The following is an 11,482-nucleotide window of genomic DNA, read 5'->3' as shown; positions in this document are numbered from 1 at the left end:
AAATCAAAAGGAGATGAGTGGTTGGCCAGTGCTGAGTGAGGATGTAAAGAAATAGAGAATCTTATGGGTTAAATTGTGTCCCCCAAAATTCATATTTTGAAGTCCTAATTCCAAGTACCTCAGAATTTGACCTTATTTTAAAATGGCATTGTTGTACATGTCAAAATGGCCTTATGTTGTACATAAGGGTGGGTCCTAATCCGATAGGACTGATGTCCTTACAAAAAGGGTAAATTTGCAAAGGATACAAAAATACAGATTTGAAGGGGTACATTCACCCCAGTGTTTATAGCAGCATTATTAACAATAGCCAAACTATGGAGAGAGCCCACATGTCCATCAACTGATGAACGGATAAAGAAGAGAATGGAATGTTACTCAGCCATCAAAAAGAATGAAATTTTGCCATTTACAATGATGCTAAGCAAAATAAGTCAGAGAAAGACAAATACCATATGATTTCACTCATATGTGGAATTTAGGAAACAAAACAGATGAACACGTGGCAAGGGAAAAAAGAGAGAGGGAAGCAAACCATAAGAGACTCTTACTGATAAAGAACCAACTGAGGGTTGATGGAGGGAAGGGAGTAGGGAATGGGCTAAGTGGGTGATGGGCACTAAGGAGGGCACTTGTTGTGATGAGCACTGGGTGTTATATTTAAGTGATGAATCAGTGAATTCTAGTCCTGAAACCAATATTACACTATATGTTAACTAACTAGCATTTAAATAAAAATTTATAATATAGAAAAATAAATGAATAAATAAATAAATAAAGTTGGGAATTATAAATATAATAATAATAAAAGGGTAAATTTGGACATAGACCTATGCACACAAGGAAAACACCACATGAAAGGTAGCGATTAGGGTGATGCTTCCTTAAGCTGAGGAATGCCAGCAAACCATGTGAAGTTAGGTGAGAGGCATGAAACACATTCTCTCTCCCAGCCTTCAGAAGGAACCAATCCTGCTGATATCTTCATCTTAGACTTATAACCTTCAGAACAATAATACAATAAATTTCCATTCTTTAAGCACCTGGTTTGTGGTACTTTGTTAAAACCCTAATATACAAACACAGGAATGACTGCTACAGAGTTTCTTTGGGAAGGGATAAAAACATTGTAACGTTGTTTGGGTGGTCGGTGGTACAACTCTGTGACTATTCTAAAAACCACCGGAGCTCATACTTTAAAGGGATGGGTTTTACGAAATTATGGAATGTGAACTGTATATCTGTAAAGTTGCCTAAAAGAAAACTAAACATACAACTACCCTGTGTCTGAGAAATTCCACCCATAGGTATTTACCCAAGAGAAATAAAAGCTTCTCTTCACAAAGAGATTTGTACAAGAGTGTTCGTTGCAGCTTTGCTGCAATAGGTAAAAAGTAGAAACAGTTCACACGTGCATCCAGAGGAGAATGGATAAATAATCTGCGGTAAAGTCACACAATAGAATACTACTCAGCAATGAAAAGGAATGGACTACAGATGAGGCAGTATCATAGAAGAACCTAAAATATTACCTATGTGGAAGGAAAACCCTTACACAGTAAGGGTAACAGTAAGTAACCCTTACACACCCTAATGATACATACATATACATATATATATATATATATATATATATATATATATATATATGAAGTTCTAAAATAGGCAAACACAACCCACCACCTATGGTTAATATAAAACTTAACAGAAGTTGCTGCTCAGCAAATAGAAAGCTGGTGGCAAATAACTGGAAAAGGGAATGAGGGAACTTTCTGGAGGGATGTAAATGTTTGATAAGGTTTCAATTACACAGGTGTATGCATTTGTCAAAGCTCTTTAAATGATACACTTAATACCTGTGTATTTCATTGTATGTAAGTTTTTAATGTAAAAAAAACTATTGAACACTAATTAATGATATCATTCTGAAGTGTTGAGAGAGGAATGTTCTGATGTTTGTAACTTACTTTGAAATGCATCCATAATTAGATGGATCAGTGGTCAGATTTCTTATATCCACAGAAATAAGTGTTTTGTGTGTAGCTGAAGGCCTGATATTGGCTTTCCTCTACTGGCACAAGTTCAGTTTTATGTGGAGAAAGGGACGTAAAGGAGAAAATTTTTGCAGATGTTCCTGGAAGGAGAGAGGAATGTGGAGTCCGTTAGATGACTCTCAGCCACATAAATATTTGCCTGAATCCTGTGCAGAGTCTTCAGGAAGTAGCAGTAAATGCTGTTTTCTAAAGGGACTCTGTGAGACCTGAGGCCATGAGCAGCATTGATCTCATGCCGAAGTGATGGGGAAAAAAAAAAAATACAACGCAGGTGTATTTACCAATCTCAGTATGGGCTATAGTATGAGGCTGGCTCAGTGGAGCCTGCAGGGAATGTGGCAGCCCTTTCTTTTGCCCTAAAGAATATGGAGAGACATCAGAGTGAACAGCACAGTACCAACCAGTGGCACCTGCAAGGGGAAGATCCCACCTCCAATCAAATTTCCAATAGCAGACACCAACACCAGAACTCAAACAAGAAAAGCATGGAAGAATTTTTAGGGAGGTCGGTCTCATAAGGCACATCCAAGGTCTCTGAGTAAATGAGTGATTTGAGGCAGACAAGACAAGAAAGCATAACTCAGTATATATAACTTCATCACCATTCAGATTATAACTTCATCACCATTCAGAGGCTTGATGGAACTCATGTATCACAGATGACTATTAAGTTAAAAAAATTAAGTCTAGCCTATTTTAGTCGACTCTATTTCACAAACATGTATAGAGTCCACAACAGCAAACACTAAAAAAGAAGAAGGAAAAAGGGGAAGAGGAAGAAGAAAGGGACCAAAAAGAAGGAGTAGTAGTAGAGGTGGTAGGAGAAGAGGAACAATAAATAATGAAGAATGAAGAAGAAAGAAGAAGGAGAAGGACAGTGAGAGGGAGAGGGGGAAGGGGAGAGTGAGGAGGAAGGGGAGAGTGAGGGGGAGAGGGAGGGGGAAAGGGAGAGGGAGGAGGAGAGGGAGGGGGAGAGGGAGAGGGAGGAGGAGAGGGAGGGGGAGAGGGAGAGGGAGGAGGAGAGGGAGGGGGAGAGGGAGAGGGAGGAGGAGAGGGAGGGGGAGAGGGAGAGGGAGAGGGTAGGAGGAGAGGGAGGGGGAGAGGGAGAGGGAAGGGGAGAGGGAGGGGGAGAGGGAAGGGAAGAGGGAGAGGGAGAGGGAGAGGGAGGGGGGGAGGGAGGGAGACAGGGAGAGGGAGAGGGAGGGGGAGAGGGAGGAGAGGGAGAGGGAGGGGGACAGGGAGGGGGACAGGGAGGGGGAGAGGGAAGGGAAGAGGGAGGGGGAGAGGGAGAGGGAGGGGGAGAGGGAGAGGGAGGGGGAGAGGGAGAGAGACAGGGAGGGGGAGAGGGAGGGGGAGAGGGGGAGAGGGAAGGGGAAGGGGAGAGGGAGGGGGAAGGGGAGAGGGAGGGGGAGAGGGAGGGGGAGGGGAGAGGGAGGGGGAGAGGGAAGGGGAGAGGGAGAGGGAGGGGAGAGGGAGGGGAGAGGGAGGAGGAGAGGGAGGGGGAGAGGGAGGGAGAGAGGGAGGGGGAGGGGAGAGGGAGGGGGAGAGGGAAGGGGAGAGGGAGAGGGAGGGGGAGAGGGAGGGGGAGAGAGAGGGGGACAGGGAGGGGGAGAGGGAGGAGGAGAGGGAAGGGAAGAGGGAGGGGGAGAGGGAGAGGGAGGGGGAGAGGGAGAGAGACAGGGAGGGGGAGAGGGAGGGGGAGAGGGGGAGAGGGAAGGGAAAGGGGAGAGGGAGGGGGAAGGGGAGAGGGAGAGGGAGGGGGAGAGGGAGGGGGAGAGAGAGGGGGACAGGGAGGGGGAGAGGGAGGAGGAGAGGGAAGGGAAGAGGGAGGGGGAGAGGGAGAGGGAGGGGGAGAGGGAGAGAGACAGGGAGGGGGAGAGGGAGGGGGAGAGGGGGAGAGGGAAGGGAAAGGGGAGAGGGAGGGGGAAGGGGAGAGGGAGGGGGAGAGGGAGGGGAGAGGGAGGGGCAGGGGGAGAGGGAGGGGGAGAGGGAAGGGGAGAGGGGGAGGGAGGGGGGAGGGAGGGGAGAGGGAGGGGAGAGGGAGGGGGAGAGGGAGGGGAGAGGGAGGGGGAGAGGGAGGGGGAGGGGGAAGGGGAGAGGGAGAGGGAGGGGAGAGGGAGGGGAGAGGGAGGGGGAGAGGGAAGGGGAGAGGGAGAGGGAGGGGAGAGGGAGGGGAGAGGGAGGGGGAGAGGGAGGGGGAGAGGGAGGGGGAGAGGGAGGGGGAGAGGGAGGGGGAGGGGAGAGGGAAGGGGAGAGGGAAGGGGAGAGGGAGAGGGAGGGGAGAGGGAGGGGGAGGGGCAAGGATCCTCTTTATTGGTTGTAGTAGATAAAGAAGGAACCCCCTATATTACCTACTCTTCCCACCTGAACAAGACACCCTCAGGACGGATGTAGCTGATGACAGTAGTGATGTTAATGACATTGAAACATAACTTGGCTGTGTGTATAATCATCTTTTTTCCTTTTCACAGAAGAGCTTAAAAAGTCTAGTTCAGTCTTAGGATATAATCTGCACAGGATGGGTATTTGACCTATCATAGCAGCCAGTGTTGACTTAAAACCCCATACTTTGACAGTGTCCCCTCCCAGAAGTTTGCCCATCAGGAGAAAATCTATTCCCTCTTTCCCTGCCATATTGGAAGAACTGCTTCTCTTTTGGCTTAATTCCCCCTATAACCTATTCAAGAAACAAGAGGGCTGAATCACTACTAACTTGAATAATTTATCTTGCTTGTGATGATAAAATTTAATATTTAAGAATAGAAACATTTTCACAGCCTTGTCATACTAAACAGTACAAAATTTCTCTAACTGTGCATTATAAACTACAACATTCTCCATATTTAAACGCAAATATTTTCAACGTTATTATTTCCAATGTCAAATAATGAGTGTTTCTTAGGAGATTCCCAAATAGAAAAAGTCAGACAATTCCATAGAAAAATGGATGAAACTCTTGAACAGGTATATCACAAATAAGAATATCTAAATGGCCAGTAAGGGGTATCTGGCTGGCTCAGTCAGTAGAGCATATGACTCTTGATCTCAAGGTCGTGAGTTCAAGACCGACACTGGGCATGGAATCTAATTTTAAAAATGACCAATAATCACATAATAAGTTGGATAGTTTCATTAGTCATCAGTGAAATGCAAATTAAACCACCACATGACATCACTACATACTCTTCAAAATGAAGGGGGGAAAAGGCCAAAAGTACTAGTTGTGGAAAGGGTTGGAAAAAAGCAAGAACTCCTGGACACTGCCTGGAATATTAATTGCTATAAACAATTTGGACAACAGTTTAACAGTATCTACTAAAATTGAATATATGCATGGCTCATGACTAGCAGCAGTTTCACTCCCAAGTATATACCCACAGAAATGCTTGCATATAAGACTCAAAAAACACATACAAGAATATGCATCACAGCGCTATTTATAAGAGGTAAATCCCAGAAACCACATAAATGGCCATCTCTGCTAGAATATTCAAATCTTCCCCAATGCAATACTATACAACACTGAGAATGCATAAACTATAATTACACCAAACAATATCAATTAATGTCATAAAATAATGTAGATTAGAAGCCAAACACAAAAGAGTACCATTTATATAAAGGATTCCATTTATATAAAGTTTAAAAATTGGGCCACCTGGCTGGCTCAGTCTGTTAAGCATCTGACTTTTGATTTCAGCTCAGGTCATGATCTCATGGTTCATGAGATCAAGCCCCGCACCGGGCTCTGTGCTGACAGCGTGGAGCTGGCTTGGGATTCTCTCTCTCTCCCTCTCTCCCTCTGCCCCTCCCCCACTCTCTGTCTCTCTCAAAATAAATAAATAAACTTCTTTTAAAAAAGCAAAAAATAAAGTTCAAAAATAGGTGCCAAAGCTTATGCTATTAGAAGCTGGGCTAGAGATTATTATCCTTTGTGGAACAGGGACTAGTAGTGACTGAGATGTTGTAATATTCTTTTTCCATCTGAGTGCAGGTTACGTGGATGTGTTAAATTTACGAACTTCATTAAGATATTCATTTATGATTTGCAACTTTTCTGATTGCATCATATACTTCAAAAAAAGTTTTTAGGAAATGTTTAATAAGGAATAAATTAACGAAAAGAACAATCCTGAAGACAAGGAATTTAACCAAGAGATTATCTTCATAGGAGAGACACTGAATGCCTCTAAAGGTAGAGAAACAAAGCAGACATAGAAACACAGAAGGACTAAAACCATCATTTTATTAGGATAGCACAATTGAAAAGGATCTGGGTCCCAGAGGAAGTCAGCAGGAGCCTCAGATACTCACAATTATCTTCTAACCCGTACATTTAAAAGCTTTTTGTTAACGCAGCACAGACGTCTGACATCACAAAAAATGTGATAGTCTTCATTTCCTCCACATAATTTCCTGCAAACACCTTTTCCTCCCCAGCATGTAGAAAATGCTGTTCTTATATATGTATTCGGTCCACTTCTAACTGTCAACAGAAACAAGGGTTAATGCACAGTGTTCTGCAGGGTCATGATACCATGGATAAATCAGATTGAAGGCTGTACTTTATAACATTTTAATGGTAAATTGGATAAGATCAAAACATCCCAGTCATGTTATGGCTGAATGCCTGTTTTTCAGTGGCTCTCATTTTCCAGAGACCCTATTATAAGTCATTAGTTCCCATGGGCCCCCCTTACATGAATCACTGATCAATAATACGCAGGTACCAGGGCCCAGCAAATTCTGCTTGGGACTATTTGCCATGGAAAGAACATTAAGACCTCAGAGTAGTCCCAGGAATCCACAGAGGCCCTATACCAGAAGGCATGCAGGGTCTGGGATAGTAACAAGGTAGTTGGAGATTATCAGAGCCTCAGTTTGAAGAAGCAAAAGACCACTGACCTAGAATTACAGAAGCCCATGGTTCTAGCTCTACATCCCAATAACATTCTGTATGATTTTTAGCCAAGTACCCTACTACCAGTCTTGGCTTAGTCACAGAGTACATGAAAGCATCACATGGGATAATGAGTGTGAAAGGCTTTGAAATACCTGAAACACACATCTTATATCCATAAGGTTAGCATACTTTCTAACCTTAACACCTGGGTACCTCTGGAAGCTGAAAACATGGAGGGGGTGGTAGGAAGGCCACTTAAAAGAGTGCAGGTGGCTCTGAGTCACCCTCTGAACTATACACCTTTGTGTGCTAAGCCTTATCAGTCTCACCCAGCTGGTTCATGGAACCATCCCTTGGGCCTTTGCGATAGAAGAATAATCAATGTGGTATGACCAAAGGCCACTGGCAAGCAAACCTGCCTGTCAGGTGCCCGTTAGCCCTGAGGCACCCCTCTTGGGACAAGGGAGCCCAGCAGAAACACGGCTCGCACTGTCCAGAGGTCCTTCCATCCAGAACAGCAGCAGTAGTCTCAACACAATCACATCTGGGCCTGTCTTCTGAGTACTTCACACCTGACCTTTAACTGGCACCTTTCGAATATGAAGGTCTGGGGCAGCTTTCTGCAGACCCCAGCAAACTACAAGCAGTTTTTGAGAACCTCCACTTCAGAGACTTAAGTGGACCCTTCTTGGTATTATCAAGTTGCTAGTTTCTGTCCAGAGGACGTGAATTCTCTCAATGATGTTCCAGGGTATCCCATCATGCTGTAAGTTAAAACACTGGAACAACCAGCTCTATGTTCTGATTCTGCTCAGCATCGAGTTTGCCTTGGCTTCTAAATGTGTGAAAAACAGTCTGGGTAACTGACTTAGGAATACAAATTCTAAAAGTCCTAAAGGAACGCCCCCCACCCTCCCGTCCCCAAATCCTATCTGTCTTCTAAATACCAATGTGATGCCAACATCATCAGTCCGACTTTCCCCTCAAACATCACAGACTCCCCAGACCAAAATCCAGGACCATTTTCTTCACTGGAAAGAACCACCTCCTGTTATGTGTCCTCAGTATCTTCTCTCCATTTTCCGGAAAAGCCCAGAATGTCCATCTCTGTTCTCATCCCTTCCTGTTCCATCTTCCTTCCTCCAAGTCCTGCTTTCTTTTCACTCTTGTAGAACCTCATGCCCTCTCTCCCTTCACTGTTCATAGTCACACAGGAAGGGGATTTCATTTTACCTGGTGGAACACAGGAGAGCAAGACAAGGACCACAAGGACCAAGAGTAAGCTCTTCATTGCTGAACCAATCAACAAAGGGACAACTGGAAGACAAAGGACAGTCACTCTATATGTAGTTCTCTAGACATGGGAGCTGCATGGCTAGTGAACCTTTCAGGAACAAGAACATCTCCTTGCTCCACTGAGCAGTCCAATAAACTAAAGGGCTGACTTTGAACATGACATCTCACCATGAAAATCTACTTCCTTAGTGTCATTTGTATGCTGGCAACTGAATTCACACTGCATCAACAGCCCTATTCTATATTCTCTATATATGATAGAATATAAAGTGAGATATATATATATATATATATATATATATATATATTATATAAAGTGAGATATATATATATATATATATATATATATAGAGAGAGAGAGAGAGAGAGAGAGAGAGAGATAGTATATAAACTGGACTGCTGTTTTCAACTTCAAGAAATTTGTGATGTGATTGAGATTTTAGATCTGTGAAAGACTCCTAAAAGAATTGCAAAGCAAAAATCAATGTATACAGGAAGAGTAGAAGACATGAGTTGGGAGCACCCCAAAAAGAAGCGATCAAGGGAGCATGAGGGTACTAAGGGACACTCTCCTGACGATCACTTTCTAACCTGGAGCATTGGCTACAGCCACATCAGCATTCTCTCACTCCATCTGCCTGTTATCTCCTTTTATCCAACCAATCTGCTTGTCCTCTAACTTTACTCTTTCCACTGTGCCCGCCAGAATCTCAGTTCCTTCTACTTTGCATCTTCTTCCCCAGCACACCCTTCCGCCTCTGGGTCCCTGTGAACTGCTGGGTTCTCCTCGGAGGACACTACTCCCTAATAGCCTTCGGTGATTAGAGGCTGTTCATCTGCTGAGGCCCCACATATCATAGGACAGGTAAGCAGCATTTCATAATCTCCTAACAGCCCCATGCTATTTCCAGAACAATAGCAGGCATGCCCCTGCTACCTCCTTCCCTTCACTCCACTTACAACGAATCTTACCAATTGTGCTCCAACATATAGCTCACACCCAACCATTTCACTCCATCTCCACTCTATCACCACACACTCCAAGGCGGCACCATGATTCATTAAACCAATTAAATCACTTCCTAACTGGTCTCCCATATTTTTTTTTACATATTTACTATTCATCCTTCCTGCAGTAACCAAAATAACCTTTATAAGGGTCATGAAATTGGGTCATGCATTTGCCCTGCATAAAACCTTTCCGGTAAGAATTAAGACTAGAATTACCATATGATCCAGCAAGTCCATTTCTGGGTATATATCCAATGGAAATGAAATCGTTACCCTCAAGAGACAGCTGCACTCCCATGTTCATTAAGATATATATAGATATAGATATAGATATAGATATAGATATAGATATAGATATTCACAATAGCCTAAACAGAGGAACAAACTAAGTGTCCATCAAAAGACGAATGGATAAGAAAATGTGGCATATACACACCTACAATGGAATAATATATATCACTAAAAAAAAAGAAAAGAGGGGCGCCTGGGTGGCTCAGTCGGTTGAGCGGCCGACTTCGGCTCGGGTCATGATCTCACGGTCGGTGAGTTCAAGCCCTGCGTCGGGCTCTGTGCTGATAGCTCGGAGCCTGGAGCCTGTTTCAGATTCTGTGTCTCCCTCTCGCTGACCCTCCCCTGTTCATGCTCTGTCTCTCTCTGTCTCAAAAATAAATAAAACATTAAAAAAAAATTTTTTTTAAAGAAAAGGAAAAAGAAAATCCCACCATTTGTAACAACATGGATGGATTTTAAAGGTATTATGCTAAATGAAATAAGTCAAGCGAAAAGAGACAAATTCTGTATAATCTCACTTATATATGGAATCTTAAAAAAACAAACTCACAGAAAAACAGATCAGATTTGTAGTTGCCAGAGGTACAGGGTGGGAAGTGGAGGAAAAGTGAGTATAGGTGGTCAAAGGTGCAAACTTCCAGTTATAAGGTAAGTAAGTTCTGGACATGTAATGTACAACATGATAACTATAGCTTTAAGAAAAAGTTCTGTGTATTTGAAACTTGCTAAAAGAGTAGATCTTGGGGCGCCTGGGTGGCTCAGTCAGTTAAGCGTCTGACTTCAGCTCAGGTCATGATCTCACAGTTTATGAGTTCGAGCCCCGCGTCGGGCTCTGTGCTGACAGCTCAGAGCCTGGAGCCTGTTTCAGATTCTGTGTCTCCCTCTCTCTCTGACCCTCCCCTGTTCATGCTCTGTCTCTCTCTGTCTCAAAAATAAATAAATGTTAAAAAAATAATAAATTTTTTTAAAAGTTTAAAAAAAGAGTACATCTTAGAAGTTCTCATCACAAGGAAAAAAATGTGTACCTGTGTCAAGTGATAGATATTAACTAAATTTATTACACTAATCATTCTGAAATACATTTGTATGTCAATATGCTGTACGTAAGGTACCTTAAACTTATAAAATGTTATATTCAATTCTATCTCAATAAAACTGGGGGAGAAATCTAAGCAGTCGGCAGAATAACCAAAGTTGTTCAGGAAGATCAGAGAATTTGATTCAGAGAATGTTAAAGACAATCTTACAGCTCAACCTTCCCAGTCCCTTTTCTGGGACTTCATCAAGATAAAAAGCTTCTGAGAACGCCTGAGTGGCTCAGTCGGTTGAGTGTCTGACTTCGGCTCAGGTCATGATCTCTCAGTCCTTGAGTTCGAGCCCTATGTTGGGCTCTGTGCTGACAGCTCAGAGTCTGGAGCCTGTTTCAGATTCTGTGTCTCCTTCTCTTTCTGCTCCTCCCCCGCTTGCTCTCTCTCTCTCTCTCTCTCTCTCTCTCTTTCTCTGTCTCTCCCTCTCTCAAAAATAAGTAAACATTTTTAAAAAAAGATTAAAAGCCTCTGCACAGTGAAGGAAGCAATCCACAAAACTAATAGGCAGCTTACAGAATGGGAGAAGATATTTGCAAATGGCATAACTGATAAAGTGTGAGTATCCAAAATCTATAGGTTTATCAAACTCAACACCCAAAAGACAAATAATACAGTTAAGAAATGAACAGAAAACACTTTTCCAAAGATGACATCCAGATGGCTAACAGACACATGAAAAGATGTTCAGCATCACTCATCGTCAGGGAAATGCAAATCAAAACTATTCTGAGATACCACCTCACACCTGTCAGAAGGGCTAAAATTAACAACTCAGGCAACAACAGATGTTGTTGAAGATGTGGAGAAAGGGGAACGCTTTTGCACTGTTGGTAGGAATG

Source organism: Panthera pardus, unplaced genomic scaffold (genome assembly GCF_024362965.1).
Source record: "Panthera pardus isolate Hobbes unplaced genomic scaffold, ASM2436296v1 HiC_scaffold_13, whole genome shotgun sequence".
Classification (NCBI taxonomy): Eukaryota; Metazoa; Chordata; class Mammalia; order Carnivora; family Felidae; genus Panthera; species Panthera pardus.
The sequence above is the reverse complement of the archived record's forward strand: the minus strand, read 5'-3'. Positions refer to the sequence as shown.